The 19,413-nt window shown below is 37.5% G+C and overlaps 1 pseudogene across 1 annotated transcript; it reads right to left on the reverse strand.

Moving 5' to 3' along the window:
* Positions 1 to 253: 253 nt before the first annotated feature.
* LOC145065635 (uncharacterized) lies at positions 254 to 4,592 on the reverse strand (annotated as a pseudogene). The gene is made up of 5 exons (XR_013688499.1): positions 4,224 to 4,592; positions 1,618 to 1,890; positions 1,397 to 1,552; positions 830 to 1,314; positions 254 to 755 (listed from the first exon to the last, which is right to left on the reverse strand). The product of XR_013688499.1 is annotated as an uncharacterized LOC145065635 (transcript).
* Between the last annotated feature and the right edge of the window lie 14,821 nt (positions 4,593 to 19,413).

The raw sequence follows: 19,413 nt of genomic DNA on the forward strand, positions 1-19,413 counted from the left end.
ATCGAATCTAGTTTCACCTTACTTGAGTGGAACAAAAAAATTGTAATTTTTGTCCAACAACAGTCTAATACACATCAAACACAATGCGACATATTCTGTAGTATCTAAATATAGAAAATAAAACAGATAAGACAGCATCGATAATGTTTTGGCATATTGTTGAACTACTTTGAAGCAAACAAAAATACTAAACTAGAGATGGGTCATGTATGTTTGGTTCATTAAACCTAGTCAAACTAACAATTCGGCAATGTTTTCGGCTTTAAAAGTGTCACATCTGATTTGCCCAAACACAAGAACAATACAATTACAGCTCATCAATAATACATGTATGTGGGGTACAAGACTGGAATGCGACATTAAACGATATACATATTTTCCAATTATTCAAAAACTGATATTTCCCCATTCCAACTGCAAGAAGCGATTACATTAGACAAAATGGGATGAAATGCAACATCTACACACGCTTGTTCATAAGCTTTGATTTTGTTGATGAGGTGGCATGACTTGGTGTTATATATGTAAATAAAACCATCCGAAGAAGCAGACGCAAGTTTTTTCCCATCTGTACTGAAATTGCATTTGATGGGAAAACCAGAAACAAAATGACTTTCATATCTTTTGTATTTATCGAGCCGAAATGGAGATTTGGAAGAAAATATTGCAATGTAATTTCCATTTGATTGTGCCACAAAATACGGGTCGTATGGATGATGTCGTATACATGGACACGTATAAGCTTCCACATAGATCTGAAAATAATAAGCAAAAATAAATGTAAGAAAAAGACATGTATTTTGATTTTGATTGTTTGTTATATTATTACCTGATTGGATAGAGGAAGTTGTCGAGAAACATCCCAAACAATGATAGAATTCTCACTAACATTGCTTTTTGATTCATCACTAGAAGAAATAAACTGTTTTGTATCATTCATAAATTCCACATCAAGAATTGGGCCAAGACCTCGAGAAAATTGATTTACCACATTTCCAGTTCTAATATCCCATAAACGAATCACACCTTTTGATCCTCCGGACAAAAACAGGTTGGAGTTGTTAGGATGAAATTTAACAACCCCAATAACCTGATCCTCTTTAAACACCCGAGTTTCTATCCCTTTTTCAACATCTATCAATCTTGATGTGCAATCATATCCACAAGAAAGCAAAGAAAATCCTTTCTCACACCACTTGATGTCTTTCACAGCTGCACTATGAACGTTTAATACCCGTGCTTTCTTCTGTTCATTGCTCCAAACGTTCCATATGTTTATGGAAGAATCCATACCACACGATGCAAGAAGATGACCTGCAGTCTTCAACACACAAAATGTTCTCTTCTTCTTCTGATCATTAATTCCTAACGAAAAGATCGGGAGTAACAAACTTACAATGACTGTTTGACCATTGTAGAGCATTCACAGCTTTTGTATGGCCGATAAGAGCTGTGGACTTCCTCTCAGAATTCGCGTTGCCTCCTCCTTTTGGATTCCTTAACGATGACAAAATGTCTTTTCTTATGGAAGAATCCAAGATGCTTCCTTGAACTGAAAATAAAACGCTTTTGTTGAATATTGAGATAATGAAATTTATTAGATTTATGAAAATGAACCAGGTGAACAGGCTGAGGAAGATGGGGGTCTGGATTGGGAATTTGAGGAGGAGCTGAAGCCATGAGTGCACGTTCACGCTTTGAAATGTATCTTCCTGAAATTGAAGATTCCGTGGAAATATGTTTTCCATGATCAAAATTGATGGATGTATGTGGGAGTTCAGGTTTAGCTCGTTTGAAGGGAGGAGGTGGATGTTTTTCATTTTCTTCATCTTCATTTGTATTAGTTGAGTAAGCATTGAAGAGTAGATCCATAGAGCATCAAAATCAATTCTGTGAATAACATGAGAAACTGAATTAGAATGAGAGCAAGTGTGGTAATGATAATAAGTCCCATATTGCATAGTGTCATGGTCTACAAAACTCCATTGAATGCAAAAAAAAACATACATGATAACAATTAAAATAAATGTAACTGTTTTTCTTTTCAAATGAATTCATGTCCATTTAACTAAAACTTACAAAGGTGACTAAAACAGTATCTTTGTATCTTTGTGCATTCTTTGAATCGTACAAATCAATTACTATATCATAGTTAACATTGGCATTTTCAACAAAGTGTGATTAGATTATCGACAAAATCATTCATTTGTCTAACAAAATATTTATTTAATGATTCCTATAAGTAATCCTCGATTTCTGTTTTCTATTTTGAGTGTCCTCGTAGAATCATGTTTAATTTCTTCAATAATTAATAAATGAATCGTATGAAATAATACTAGGCAAAGAAATACAAAATGTCAAACACACTAACCCTAATGTCTCTATATAAATGTCTATATAATATCAAAATCAGATAACAAAAATGTAATTGTCTTCATCCATTTGTAACATAATCTTAAAGCTGAAACAAGTACTATTAGTTCACTGTCAAAATTAGAAACGATTCTCCACTTCACCACTTGTTATATAAAGTCAAAAGTAAGTACACCTAGAAGTAGATTAAAACCAAATCATAAGTCGAAGAAAATAGGTGATGAATGATGAGTTTTAGATCGTAGAGAAGAGAGATATTGAAATGGTCACAAAAAACCGGAGAGGATAGGAGAGGGTGTCCAGAAAATTTCTTGTGTTCTTGACAGAAATCGAGACACAAGAGAGGAGAGTTTAGAGGAATCGATAGACGAGAGAGGAGAATTTAGAGATATTACAGTTCTTTCTTGTGTTCTTCACGGGAGAGGGTACTCCGTTATTGCGTATCCGAATAAGAGCCTCTTGACCGATATCGATGATTGAAAAAACCAGTCTACTCCTCGTCGTCTACATCCTGACATTTCGGCCCCGTTTGATAGTTGCTGACTGAGAAAGTTCTGACTGGGAAAGGTCTGTTTGGGTAAGAAATCCTGACTGAGTAAGAAATCTTGTTGTTTGATTGTACATCTGACTGAATGTGTTGAGTGATGAAAAATGACCATTTTACCCTGCTGTTATATATAGTGATGGATTAAATTGTTGAATAATTATAAAAACAAGTACATCCAAACTTCCAACTGTCCCAACTAACCATATAAATATTAAATGGAAAATGACCCTCTAAATTTCCACATTTATACTCTTTCCCAGGATTATCAATTATCATCGACTAATCCATACTAGTCTATACAAATATAAATATACATTTTTAAGAATTACTGTTTTGGAAGAAAAACTATTTACTTGATAAAAAACAACAACATACCTAGGAAATTCCATTATAATGGGATAGGAAGGTAGTCGTGTATCCATATAAAAAAAAAAAAACTACTTTGTCACAATTCACAAAGATGATCTCTTACATAAAATATTTACTTTATGTATCTCATAATTTGTAACTCATCATTAGTGTTTTAATTGCTTAAACTCACATAATCCAAATTAATGTCATCACATAAAATGATACAGCATATTTGTTTTGAATTTGAGTTTGAAAGTGTGAATCTTAACTAGTCAAATAGCCTATTGAAGAGATTTTGGGTGTTAGGTGAAATCATGTATGGAGAAAGAAGATTTGAAGGGCTTTGCATAAGAAAATTATTATTCTCCAATAATTATAGTTTCTGTTGCTGTGCAAAACAGGGCTTAAATTAGGAAAAGAACAATTTTTTATTTCAAAACTAATTTTTGATTTCTGATTTCACAAAAAGGGCAACAACTCAAAACAAATCAAATCCTAAAACATTAACCTCAAAAAATATTAGGAAGAAAGGGAAAGCTTCCTGTTGTGACTTGCTTCTATGCAATTTGATACAGGGAAACAACTCAAAACAAATCAAAACAAATATGACACACAAGAAAAGGGCAACAACTCAAATCAAATCAATTTTTTATTTCAAAACCAATTATTATTCTTCCTGTTGTTTCTATGGAATTTGATACAGGGAAAGCTACAACTTTGTGAACAACAATGGCAAACAAGAAATAAAAGTCTAGCTCTCAAGCATAACCGATTTCAAAAATTATTAAGAAGAAAGGGAAAGCTTCAATTTGATACAGGTAATTAAAATTTCAGATTTATTAGAGCAAATCGGATTCTGATTTTATACATTATACATCAGATTGCATAACATGATAGCATAAGCGATTCTGATTTCAAATAGTATTAACATAACAGGAGAAGATTAGCTTACCCGTTTTTGATGAATTACAGTGATCTTGAATGACAGGGAAAGCGAGAGAAATTGCTCGGAGATGGCGAGTTCTCTTTAGCCGGCGAGACGGCAGCTAGATGGCGGCTAGATGGCAGCGACGAGTGAGATGGCGGTTAGCTGTCGATGGAGGAGGCGGCGATTTTTGTGTCTGCGCTTTTTTTTTTAGGTTACGTTTGAAAGAATGGGTATCGGATAACGAGGGAAGAAAGATAACAGAGGGGTAGAAGCGTCCTTATTCCCAGTCAGACCCAGTCAGACGGGTATCAAACACCCCCTTCGTCTTTCTAGGCGACAGATTGGGAAGAAGGAAACCAGACCCCATGAGTCGAAGTTAGCAAACTCCACAGCAGCCGATGGGAGATGTTGAACTCAATTTGGGCTAAAATAATACCTATGATATTAACATGGGCTAAATTTATGCCCCTTCCTCTTTGCTTCTATGGGCCTCCGTCGAACCCGCCCATGTATTGGGCCGGCTTAACAACAACACACAAAGCATCATCAATCAGGATATCCAATATTCGTTTTTAAAATTCAATATAGCAATTCATCTACTCTGTCTAATCAGAAACTAAATTTCCAACCATTACTCAACTTCCTCATTCATCAAATCAAAGAAATTAAATCAAATCCAAAAAACATAGAAGCAATGACTAAAATATGAGACTTACGGGTTAGGCTACAGACTTGTAGTTATAACAACAGTTTGAGCGTTTGCAACCAATATGGAAAGACTATTTCATTTTCGCCTCTGTATATAATCATTTGGATGTTGAAGAAGAACATAACTTTTCCGGTTACTGGTCTTCCAAAATCCAAACCATACAAGGAAATTGTGTATTTGTATGTGTTTGCTAGTTTTTGTAAGGGTTACCGTCATGTCACTATTATTCAATCAACTTACATGTTATGTTTTAAATAGTCTTTTTTTTTTGCTTTCTAAGGGAACGAAAGATACATATATCGGCTAATTTGGACGCTTGACCTATGTTAATAGTTTACCGATACCATGATAGTTGACACGTAGGAAATGATGTCTTGAGTTGTAATTAAATGTCACCATCTGCATCCTAGTCATAAAACATTGGTGACTAAGTTTTATGATCCTTGCGCATATAAACGGGCTTATGTGGAGAGCTTTCGGAATCAATTCAGGTAACAGATAAAGATAAAGATTTGAATCAAGATTAAATATGATTATTTAATTGGTTCAAATAAGGTTTATCTGAAAGTTACCACAACTATATAAAGACTTCTCTAGGTCTTCATAAATCCGATTCTACTCTCCCCAAGTTTTAGCTTTTCGGATTTCATAACCTTTCTCCTCTCTCTTAAAGTTTCTAGAGTTTTAGTCATTTGGGTGTGAATCATTAGAGGCATTCCTACTTTGGGTACTAGATCTTCGAAGAGCAACAAAGGAATTCAAAATCTCCAAGGATTCACAAGTATATACAATTATACTTGGAAGGTTAGTAAGCCAATCTCTCTTGTTAGTTTATATTCCTAGTTTTGAAAGTATGTTGTCATAATAGTAAAATCTAGATCTAAGGTGCATGTACACTTAAGACTACTACTGAATGCTTTTGTTGCTTAATTTTGTGTATAAATGCATAGAGAATACAATCCATTAGGTTTTAATTATAGACACTACTTGATAAAACTAAGAAAAATAATAGAAACCTGTTATTCGTAGGGTGCGACGCCCCTCTGGTCGTGAGGTGCTTTCGCAAATTTTCATGTTTTGATATTTGTACTACAATTTTGAATTTTAGGATTTATCTTTAGTTTTAAATATTATTTTAATCGGTTAAAATTAGATAAATAAACTATGAGGATAAATATGCTTAAGAGATTTGAAATTATAGATAATGATTTTAAATTAATTAATTAAAAGTTAATTAGAGATAATTTGGTTAAATCATTAATTTTTAAATTGTTTAAAAAATAATCACCTTACATATAATTATAGAAGTTTATAAAAGAATATTTAAAAACCCAAAAGATTTATATATGTAATATGATTACTATATGTAAAAGAATAATACAACATATTTCCTCACATGTTTAATTAAAGATAGTTAGCTGAATCAAGAGTAGACATCGTTCATGTAGTCAGACTATAAAAGAGGTATAAGAAAATGATATATAAAATGAACTTTGAATGAGTGTCATTTTCACACCGCTTCTTTGTGTGGTGGATTGTCCTTAGCCAGAATAGTTTGATAGGACGATGTCTTATTAAAAGCATAACATATAAAAGTACTAAAAATAAAATTCTCGTTCTTAGTTATTTTAGGAAAATATGAATAGTTTCTAATCCATGAGTAACACACATTATTTCTTATTGTAAATTTATGGAGCGTTTGTAGTTAACCAGCGCATAAATTTGAGAAGTAAGAAGAATATCGTGTGGCAATTGTGGTTGTGGTTTGTTAGTGGAGCATGTGCCGTTAAACGACACATCAATTAGAGAACCATGACATAATCAAAGGGCCACATGTTTTTGCATGGTTGGTTCACCGTCTTATTTGCAAGGTTGCAGAAAACGTTAGACGTTAGTTAGTCGGTGGACTGGAGTCTAGGGATTAATCTGCTAGACAGGATTAATCAGGGATCATTAATTATTAAGAAAATTATTCAAAAAGTTATAAATCTAACTTTAATCGTAAGAATATAAATAAATAAACATAAAAGTTTAATAATAAGTTTAACAAGCACAACAATTTATCATCCAATTAATAAGAAAAAGTTATTCAAATTTTAATATATCTTAAGAAAAGAAGTAAATTTGGGTATTTGTATATTTGAAAACATAGAAATTTTGAAAATTTTGGAGAAAAACTTTAAAATTTAATTTTTAAAATTTTATATATATATATATATATATATATATATATATATATATATATATATATTAGTTGAACATTGAAATACTATGAACTTTTGAAATTTTGAAAATTTTGGTTTAATATTTAAAAATTTGGCCGATTAGGCTGCCTAGCACCGATTAGAACTGTTTGGCTCTGACTTTGACCCCCTTTGACGAAAACCGATTAAGCCGATAGATTAGCCTTAATCCTATTCGGTTGAAGACCGCCTACCGATTAATCGGCTGCTTAGACCGATTTTTACAACACTCTTATTTGTAAGACCTTAGTATCCCAGGCGCAAATAGAGGATGTGCAAATTTGAGATTAACATGTCATTGAAGAGTTTCAATGAATCTCAAAAGATCTAGAAATTTCATAGTGATTGAAATTGGTAAAGTGCATTACCAACCTAAGATAAATTTGTGATGTGATTATGATATCCCTCCGCATAAATCGAATTGAAAATATGGAGCATAGCCTTAAAATAAATTGGGTAATTATCTAAGGATTAAATAAAGTAAGTTAAATTTGTCTCACTTTTTAGATGTCGTGTGTCAATGGTCTTCCTCTACCACCTTCTCCACCCATAAAATCCAATTTTTCCCTAATTTCTATTCTCCAAAGAGAGAAGCTCCGTGGTGGGGCTAATTATCTTGATTGGATGAGAAACCTAAGGATCACATTGAGGTATGACAATCGTGAATACGTGATCAATAAGCGTATTTTATAAATCGATTATAACTCAACTAATGAAGAAAAAGTTGTTTACGCCAAACACGTGGATGACTTGAATAAGGTGTCTTGCATTTTGTTTTCCGCCATGTCCTCGAACCTTCAAAAGGCTTTTGAGAACACTTAGGTGTATGAAATGAGTTTGCAATTGGCTGAAATGTTTCAACAAAAGGAATGGCAGGAACGGTTTGAGATTTTTATAGCCCTAACGTCATGTAAACTCAAAGAAGGTGGTTCGGTTTGTAATCATGCATGTTCAACAAATGAAGAGCTGCATAGACCGACTTGAGAACCTCGATGTTATCTTTGATAAGAACCTATTTTTGGACCTAGTCCTTGGTTTTCTCCCTATTCATATGATAATTTCATCATGAGTTATCAATTAAATAGTGTGGACAAGACATTGATGGAGCTCTGTTACCTCCTCCAGACAATTGAAGCTAGTGTAAGGAAAACTCATGGTACACCTCATGTAACATCCCAAAAATACAAAGTAATTTTTTTTAGTTTTAAATCAACCAAAATCATCAATCGTTCATCTCAAATTCTCAAAGTATGTCAAGATAGAAAATAGTTGTCAGAGTACAATCCCAAAATCGTAAAATGCTGGACACATGTGGATGCGTTGCAATCAAGTCGGGCCATTCCCTTTTGAAGCAAAAGTACCTAAAAACATTTAAACACAAACTGTAAGCAAACAGTATAGTGAGTTCCCCAAAATACTACATACCATACAAGCAATGGGCCCCGCCCAATAAGTATAACGAGCCTCACCCTAACTTGCATAACGGGTCCCAATGAGTTTAACAATCTCGCCCTAACTTGAATAACGGGCCCCACCCAACATACAAAACATGAAAGTATCACACTGACAACTAGCATCCTACAAACATACTCCAGTAGGCCAACATTGGTACCTTCAACCCATGAGTACAGTGAAGAGACTCACCTCAATCCGATGATAAACAATCACACACACAAGTTGTTGCTACAACGGCTCCTCACACTCAACACATTTAAACTAAACATAATTACTATTTAGGGTAATAACCCACAAATAAAGGTCCAATTCATAATCTCTCTTACAAAAAATAATAGGCCTCTTTTACCCTTCCTATTGTGGACCCAACTAACGACGGCCCAAGGCCCAAACCGGCCCAAGGTCCAAAATGGCCCAATTAGGCTTCGGGTGAGTACGTCATGCATACACCCTATGTATGCCTAGTGTACTGGACCTTTACCGAATGAGAATATAGGCTAAACCCGTTACATTGTGTGTACCTAGAGGGTACGCCCAACATGTTGCGTTTTGTATACTACAACATCCTATGGTGCACATACAACCCTAAATGCTTTGGACATATGTTTTCTCTAATTATACATGCAATATTGTTTCAAAAGCATGAAGCATACAATTAACATAAACAACATAGAATTTAGTTATAGATACCTCTTTGTTGTATCTTGTATTTTTGGCCTTTAAGAACTTAGCACCTCAAATGTGGTGCCTCAAATGGTTCACAAACACCATGAACAAATGGAGGACTTTTGAGAGAGAATATGGAGCACTAAAATTCGGCTATGCTTCTCCAAGAATACATGTTCAACCAATTTTAGGCCAAAGGGGCGTCATATATATAGTGTAGGAATCCAAGAGCCATGGGTAAACCCTAATCCATACACTTGGGTTATGATCCATATTTCATGTAGGCTAACTCTTATGGATACTTACATAAACTTATCCCAACATGGATCAATAGCCCAAACAATATATATCATTAATTTACATAATCAGTCCCCGTTAATTTAATTAGTCTCTTTTGATCACTGAATTAATTTCAAATTAATTCTTCATGAATACAAATTAAAGAACATGATTTCATATTAATATATTAGAACTTATAATATACTAATAAATCATAAATAACCTCTTCTCAAAAGTACATCCTATCAAATTGCTGTAGTGAAGGCAACCCAAATGGACCATGCTACACTCGGGTCAAGTACATACCAATTATAGTTATGGGCTTAGACACCTAATCCAACAGTCTCCTACTTGTATAACTCTAATAACTATTATTGCAAGTACGAATCTACAACCCGACTAGCAATCGTAGCTCTTAAAAGCCGTTGTCGAACTCTGACCTAGTCAATAACGCGTCCATTAGATAAGGTATCATATATTCCTCCATTCTACAAGATATCATATGGACTAAGACATGGATTATTGATGTGCACGGAAGTACCCACTAATTTTAATATTTATAACCTAACAAACTTAGACTAACTATGCACTTATAGGCAGTGTACCTAGTCAGATTACATAATAGCTTAGGTAAGTCGGGTGTCGATCATAGGGAACGGTGGTGAATTAATTTAAAATATTTGATTATAGGTTACAGGACACACGAAAGGAATAAAGAAATGGTTATTGAATCTCAAACGAACAATTAATTAACAAATCTCGATAAACTAACATGAAAGCAAATCTCTTCAAGTACTTTGGTTTAGATAAATTACACCTTAAAAGCATAGACAATTGCATACACAAATTCATTTATTCATGTTCACCGATTCCTAAAATGATTAGATTCGCGTTCACTATAACTAATCCTTTAGCAAACAAGTCAATTCAAATAGTGATCAGTTGATTAAACTAACATGTTTCCTAGTGTTCAGTTCGTATCAAGCAAGACTTGTAATAATAGTTAATCAAATTGGTCATTCAATTAACCTCTTGTTGATGGTCATCAAACAAGGTTCACACGTTAACTTATTTATTCCCAATTAGTTATTCCTAGTTTCGCATTCGCTATTTCTAGACTTATAATCTTGATGGTCATCAAAGTCAAAAGACACAAGTAATCAAGCAGATGTTCATACAACTTAATTTACTTGACAATTAACATAAAATAATTATCATTAACACATAATGATCTTTTAACAAGCTTGGCAAGATAAATTAAACATAAACAAACAATTCAATATAGCAATTAGTCCAATAATCAAGGTTTCATTCAATCATAAACAAAAAGTAAAAGGTTTTTAAACCTAAATCAGAAACTAAACACATAATAGTATCACAATGGAATGCTAAACATGGTCACGATAACAACCCATATGATTACCGACATGTATCCGCTCTCCAGTCCTTTCGATCTCCGCTCCCATTAGCTTAACGGCCTTTCGGCCGCCTTCTAGACCCTCAAAACGGCTTAACAAAAGTTAATTATCGACTAAATTAGGTTAGAAGTCAAACCCCCCCCCCCCTCTGGTTAGCTGATAATCGCTTTTTATAACCCTTGGAACCGACTTACGTACGTTGGGCGTAAGTCGGATTACGCTGGGCGTACTTAGAATTTTGTCACGAAGAGGTTATCCGGATGCAAGCCGTTACGATGGGCGTAACCATATACTACGCTGGGCGTAAGTCGTCTTTGGCCATTACACTAAGCATACTTAGCAATTACGCTGGGTGTAATTGCCTCTTCCAACATTTTTCTTTCTTTTAGCTTCTAAGCCCTAATTCCGCTCCAGTCTTTTCTTTTGCACTCTATTGACAACTAATAGTTGCAAATCATAATTCAAAGCATTGTAAGTACTTTTTAGTTCTAAAAGAGAATAATAAAGGCTAAAATATTAAGATATAATGTATAAAAATATACATAAAAATACACATATCAAAATGCCCCACACTTAGCTTTTGCTTGCCCCCAAGCAAATTTACTTTTATTTTACCAATATCGCACTAAACAACCCATTTTAAACTCAGCCATTATGTCAAGACCGCAACGCATGCATTTGTGTCTAAAATTTTCCTAAAGTACCCCCCATACTTTAAATACTTACACTCTTCATAAACACTCGCCCACTTCTTTCGAACAATGCTCATTTTATGCATCCCTCCGAATCCATCTGCAGAAAACATCCTAACCTCAAGGTGTTTTTGGTTGAGCCACCCAAGCATACATAATCTAGAATTACAATTTATGATACCACTATGGAGCTCTTTTAAATTCTTCACTTCCTTGATAATTTGATCTTTGATTTCTTTGAATTCACGACATTGTTTGATTTGATTTCTGGTATCTTCAACTTTTTGAATCTTCGGAATTTTGATCTTTTGATCTTTACTTTAGTTTCTCCAAAACTCTTCAAACTTTTCTTGCAATTCTCTCTCTCTCTCTTTTTTACATGTACCTCACTTCTTTCACTCAAAACCCTACATGCTTAAGTAGGGCGCTCAACTTCAACCTTTATTGGCTAAAGATAATAATTTTCCAGGATACATTTCTGGTACACGATGCTAAACATATTGCATCCTTCAAACTAAGCGAGGTTGTGTTTTTGTTCCATGATTTCACTAAAATAAGGGAGGCCACAAATGCACTATAACATGTATTGGCTCAACTAAACATTTGAGTTCTCATCGGATCATCTCATACAATATTAGCAAAAAATTTTAAATTATCACTAGATTTTTCTAAATTAAACTATTATTTCAAGTTTTTAAATTTTTAAATTTCCCTAAATCTAGCAATTTCAAACTATTATTTCATTTTTTTAATTTACTTTTACTGACCCCTTACCCCACACTTATTTCATACAATGTCCTCATTTTATGCATAAAACTAATTAAGCACATAAAAAGGGAGAGAAAGGAACAGACTCCCCTAGGGTAGTTGTGGCGAGATCGAATGGGGCTGCTACAAGTTGCTCTAAATATTGCTGAAAGACTGAAAACTGGAACTGCTGCTTCTGAATTTGCCGATAAATAAAATCAAGACTGCCGACTTCGAAAATGTGGTGCAAAAGATTGCAAACAAATACAATGTATAGTAACCATGACGTGGGAAAGTGTCGACCACGTCGTCTCGTCAAGAATGATAGCCTCTTCTCGCGATGAAAACTCCCCCACAACATAGGAAAGTGTCAACCATGTCGTGGCAGCCAGGATGATACTTCTACCTCGCGTCGAAATAAAACTCTATGGTGTGGGAACAGCTCATCCGTACCATAAGAGTTAAAAATAAAATGCCACTCTTCTAAATAATTGCTCACGAAATCAATATGCACCCCACACTTATGACAAATCGTGGGTCTTGACTATAATCTTCGAACTCTCACACGGCTCTCTCTAGCAACAGTCGGACCTAGCTGCTGAACTTACTGCCAGCTTTCTAAGGGCGAAAATTCTGCAAAGATCTAAACAACCACATAGCATCAACAAGTAAAACAAAAGTAAAACACCCTAAATTAAACTTAATTACATACCAAATAAAAATACTAATACTAAGCAACACAAAAATAAACTAAAAATAACACAAAAATAAAAATATAAATATAAATAAAAAGGATAACTAAATCACTCGTCATCCCCGTTATCATGCTGCTGTGTCCCAGATGTACCGACTCCATCAGGTCGTGATTGGAATGGTGGAGGGAAAGGAACCGAGTACTAAAACCCCTGGTGGGAAAAGAATGCAGTCAAAGCATCCCCATACCACTGCTGTTGTCTCTCCACGTGACATCGAACTTGTTGCGGTGTTCTTTAGAGTTAAAGATGAAACACCGTGAGCCGAACACATGAAAAAATTTCACATTGGGCTTTCTGTTGTTTAGTATCTCATAAGGTGTGAGCGTGAATCGCTTGTTGAGATAGGACCTGTTCTATGTAAAACAAGCAGCAGAAATAGCATCAGCCCAAAAATAAAGAGGTAAGGAAGCGAAACTTAGCATAGTTCGGGCAGCTTCACACAAAGATCGGTTTCGTCTTTCGACTATTCCGTTCTGTTGAGGTGTGTAAGGAGCTGAGAAGTTGTGACTTATTCCCTTTTCTGCTAGAAATTCTTCAAATTCCCTGTTTTTGAATTCCAGACCATTGTCGCTCCTGATGTTGCGAACGACCTTCTTGAGCTGTACTTCAATTTTCTTGATAAACATTTTCAGCTTATGAGTCACTTCACTTAGGAAGGCTATCCACCATGTTTCCTTTTCCTCGATTTGGATGTGGTCTGGTGGGATTTCGGGTACTCTTCCGAAGGTCGTTTAAATATTAGTTATATATCATGTGTACATATATAGTCATAAATGTTCCATCAGTTAATTTAGTTCCGATACTCTTGGGTAACAAGGGTGTATAAACCTACTTGGACACTCATCAATTACATTCTAGTAAACTATTATAGGAATAGTTTAGAGTATACAAAACATTATCCCTATTATAAGAAATTACACCAGAGTCAGTTCATTCATGAGTCTAGACTACATGCTATATGAAAGGATACTCTTACAGAGATTCCGCTTACATGAATACGATTACATAGATACGCTTAGCTGAGTACATTTACATAGATCATATATGACGAGTTACTACTACATATGATATGTGTATATACTGTTATATAGATCACCTTCTTATCTTTACCTTGTGATGCAATCACATAATCGACGAGATGAACTGGACTTTATATCCTAGTACCAAAGGATACCTTGAGGGACTAACCATTCTTATAGCCACTGTTAGCTACAGAGGATGATGACATATCTACGGATGTCTACGGTTGATCAGTTTATGGCGAGTTTCCACGCCGTGTGTATCTTTACTTAAGGAAAGATGCGATTCAAAACAATAAGACGAAGGGTTGCTGACTCAGGCGGGAAATTAAAAGGATTGAATTTCAACCGGTAGTAAAAAGGGGCGCGTGTGAATTTGAAACGTCCACTCTTTTACTGACAAAGTGGACGCGTGTGCGAAATCCAAGCGACATCCCTCTGGCACTTAAAGGCGCGTGCGGATTTGAAACGGTTTTCTTCTGAAACGGCGCTAGTTGGGCGGCGTGATCATAGGAATCTGACACTCTCTCTCCTACGTGATCATCGCACGCCTCAACTGTCATGCATCTGTCATTCAGGAAACCTTTTCGTATTTCCATAGAAGATTTGAAACGATTTTCTCTCTCCTTTCACCCACTATAAAAGGCAGTCTTCACCAAGATTTACCTCTTTACTGCTTCAAAATTTACAAGAGAGCAAAAACTCGAAAAGCTTCACTTTTCATCTTCTTCTTCCTACCTTCAACAATGGCAGAATCATCTTCCGTCCATGCTACCTCACAAATCCTTCCTATTCGTCCACAACAATGCCTGGTGATCGACCTAAACCCTCTGGCGTACGACTCTTACATGTCGCCGATCATCGAGTGCCTGAAGTACTCCCAAATCACTCCAGCTCTCTCCAGGATTGAGTCTGTGCCAATGGTGGTTCTCTCACAGGTGTATGTGACTGCCTATTATGACAAAGCCGTCGAGCGGGTGTTCTTCGAGGTTGCTGATCATAAGACCTCTATTTCTCGACAGCGTTTTGGTACTTTGATTGGTTTGGCTGTTGACCCGTCGCGAATTAATCCGAAGACGATTCCGATTGGGCATCTTTACAACATGTTCTATAACATGGGGTACACGGAGGCGCTCGTCTCCGTCGCAAAGTTCAAGAAGTCCTGCTTGCCGCCGCAGTGGAACGACATGTTCACAGTCCTCTTCAAGGGCTTGTCTGAACGGAGCTCAGGATCTGATGGTGCTAGTCGACTGTTCTTGTCGATTATGTACGCAGTTTACAACAGCGTCAACCTCGACTTTGGGTTGGTCCTCTGGCAATAGCTCATCCAGAGCCTTTCTTCTTCATCACGACATTCTGAGGTATTGTTTGCCCGGTTCTGGATTCTTATCACCAAATGGGCGATGGATAAGCTGGATATACCTACTGCTGCTGGTGCGGTGATGTCTTCGGTCGGTACTTTTCATACCACCAGGATAATCGTTTCTGATGCATCCAGGTTCTCTTTCATTGGCTCTATTCCGGAGACAATGTATGGCGATGTCCCATTCGACAGCAGGATCATCCGGACGATCAAAGAGTTCAAGGCATCTGGTCCTAGGGAACTTACACCGGAAATGCTAAAGTCCATCCATGATGCTGACAAACCGGTGCCCAAGGGCAAAAAGGCGGACAAAGGGAAGCAAGCGACCAAAGCTCCTAAGGGTCCTTCTCCCAAGAAGAGGAAACAGACAAAAGCTGCACAGTCCCCCCAGCCGAAGAGGAGGAAGACTCAACCGAAGCGCAAGCTTGTTATTCCCTCTTCTTCGAGTGACTCTGAAGGCGAGAGTTCGGACTCGGACGACTCTCAAAGAGGTGAAACCCCTCCAAGAGGCAACACCCCACCCCGATCTCCTACCCCAGATATGGAAATCCACAACTCACCCATTCCTTCACCCACTCAAACCATTCCTACTTCCATTCCCACCATAAACCCCACTACCACTATTCCTCCAACCTCTTTCCCTATACCACCACCCATTTTCACAACTGCAACCGAAACACCACCTGTAACCGAAACCCCACCCGTAACCAAACCACCTCAAACCGAAACCCATACAACCGAACCTACCCAAACTCAACCACCACCCGAAACTACCCCACCCCACACTCAACCTCAATCCACAAAACCCACAACACCCCCAGCTTCACCACCCCAACCATCTCCAGATCACGCCTATGATGGAGATAACCCGTTCCTTGGCGGTGATAACATGACCTTCGATTCGGTCTATTTTAGTCCGTTTCACGTTCAGAGTGATGAAGAGGATGATGCTCCAGTGACAAAGAAGCATCTTAAGGAGCTCAACGAGAAGGTTGACTTAATTCTTGCCTCATCTTCCAACCAACAGTCCTCTCTATCTGAAGCTGCACTTTAGAAGATTGTTGATGCCTTCTCCAGGGCTCAGCATGATTCGGTAGCCTCAGCCACTGCCACCATAGACGCCTCTACCAAAGCCTGTGAGGCTGCGAAATTTCTATGCATTTTTCCAAGTCAAATGAAGAATTAGGGCATCATTTGGTTACTTTTTGGGAGTTTACGGCCCATGGACCAATCCTAGGGGGGTTTACGGCCGTAACTCCTATGTCCTTGGTTTAATTCATGTTTAATGCCCCTTCTTCAATTGTGGTTGATTCTAGACATTTACCCAAGTCATAGGAGGTGTTTGAGGGCAATTCTAACACCTTATAAGGTGTTCACAGCCCTTGAAGAGGGGTTTACGGTCCAAGAGTGTTCTTGGGCCGTAAACTCATGTTTACTCTCCAAAATGCAAGGTTTTGGTGTTCTAAGCTCGAAGGTGTAAGTCCACAAGTCATATCTAAGCCCTAGGAGTGATTTGGAAGGGTTTTGGGGCTTCAAAACCCCACTTATGGGTGTTCACAGTCCAAGAGTGTTCTTGGGCCGTAAACACATGATTTGGCCCCTATTTGATGTCTTTAACACGAATTTGCATGTTAACTAAGCTACACAACAAGCTAGGATAGATTACTTACTAGTTTGGGGCTCGAAATGGGCGTTTTTGGATCGAAAGCAAGTTGTAGAGAGAGAGTGAAAAGGGTGTGAATGGAGTCCACTCCCCCTTATATAGGGGTTGAGCTTGTGGCTCTGTGGAAATCTACCCGATACTGACGTTAAACGGGGCTTTTGGTCGCACCCGATTAAATTGTCGTATTTTGACTTGGTTGAAACTAAAACTTTTCAAGGGATTAATAAGGGTGTTTCTAATTTGTTTCAACCCTTAGAAAGTCATTATAAAAGTCCCAATTTAATTAACCTAATCCAAAAAGGCTAACGGACAATTTAATAAAGCGGGGTTTCTTAACGGAAGATGTGGTTAAAAATGACGGGATAAATTTCGGGTTGTCACAGCATCCCCCCGTTAGAGGGAATTTCGTCCCAAAATTAGGGTTTAGTCAAGGAAGTAGACATGAACAATCGGGTAGAGGTATGAGGGCACTTCCTATTCGGTTGGTCCTCGCACTCCCAAGTGAACTCTGGCCTATGCTTGGCGTTCTAACAACCTTCACTTACGGGATGCGGATTCTGATTCGTTCAGTTAGTGATTCCTACAGGTGCGTCTACGCGGTTAGGGTTCTCCATGGCTTCTATCAAGATGAGCGGGATACAAAGAGTGACGTCGGCCAACACTTTTCAAGTCTAAGAAGTGGTTTGATTTGGGGTGAACTGATGGAATTTCCGAAGGTAGTCGTGGTCTGATGAGGGTTGGACCAATTTTGTGAAGAATCTCGGATATACCTAAGCTCTCGGAAGGGTAGAGCTTTTCACTACTTATAACATAGTGTACTCCTATGGCGAGATCATCACTAGCGTGATCGCCATTCTGAAGTTCCAAATGTTCTCTCGTACTGGGAGAGTAGTCCTTCAGGTTGATTCTTAGAAAGCTCGGGTTGTCCTTGTATTTGTGTTTCCTGTTGATTGGATTTCATAGGTTTTCTGGATTATCGAATGAATTGGATATCTACGGGTATCTGTTTGCTGCAGGCGTCTATCTCAACCTAGTGCGAAATGATCCTGCACTTCTGGTTCTTGAGATGTTTCTAATGAAAACTCCCGTAGTCGGTGAAATAGGGTTTTACCAGACGATTGTTTAGAAAGTTTTTAAACGTTTCATCATCGTCTAGTTGGCGCTTCCACAATATGATTCCTAACGGGAAGGAATCATGCTCTTACTTGCTTTGCTACTTCATGAATAACAAGCTCTGCTCAGGGCTAACTCAATCCTTAGAGATTTTATGAAGTGTTGTACTATCTCGGGAGGTGGTTCTACTATCTCTACGAGAGATAGCATTCTTGGAACACCTACTAGTCTTAATGACTCTCCAAGGCATATCTCTAAGGCGTCGGTTTATTATAGTCGCAGAAAGCGCGTGCTCTTGTATAACCCATCGACTAACACCTAGACTGCCATCAAGTCTATAATCTCTTCGGGATCTGGGTTATAAGGCTTAACGCAACCTACTATCGCACTTTATTCAAGTATTCTTGGTTGCGGGGGCTATCCTGCGGTTCTTGGCATTCTAGTATTCACTTCGGAGAATGCAGTCTATCGTCTACAGGGTGACGGTGACTTCCTCCACGAAAGGAGGTGGAGTGTACTGGGCACCACTCGTCGGTAACGGGGTGGACGAAGTGCCTGAGTAGTTTGAGCATCTTCTGCATCTACTCTTCCGGGGGTTCCGAGTTTTCTTGATTTTAGGTTAAGTCTAGAGGTATAGGGTTCCGTCACTCGGAACTTCTAATCTCCTCATCCACTCTTCTCAAGGTTTAACTTATCGCAACTTCCGGGATTTCGGCTGATCCACTGAGATGCTTAATTTGGGGGATTAAGCGTGAATGGATGGTCGTAGTCAATGTACTTGACTCTTATGACTAAGATTTCCTTACCAACTGAGGGTGTTCACTACTATGTTGGCTTAACCGAGATGACAACAATTTCGGATTTGTGGTCACTATAGTAGCTCAACCCGCAGTGGTTCTCTTGACTCTAGTTCCCATTCCATGGGATAGGATGAAGGGCTTTACTATGAGGTTCGTGGTAGAGCTCATACTTGGCTTAACCACTAATACTTTGTGTATGCAAGCCGTATATAATTGAGGTCGACAGGATGTTCAGTTGTGCGACTCCACCCCAGACCCACAACCCAACGAGGAACAGGGAGTAGGGAGGAAG

This window comes from Lactuca serriola, chromosome 8 (genome assembly GCF_051521515.1).
Source record: "Lactuca serriola cultivar US96UC23 chromosome 8, Lser_US96UC23_V15, whole genome shotgun sequence".
Classification (NCBI taxonomy): Eukaryota; Viridiplantae; Streptophyta; class Magnoliopsida; order Asterales; family Asteraceae; genus Lactuca; species Lactuca serriola.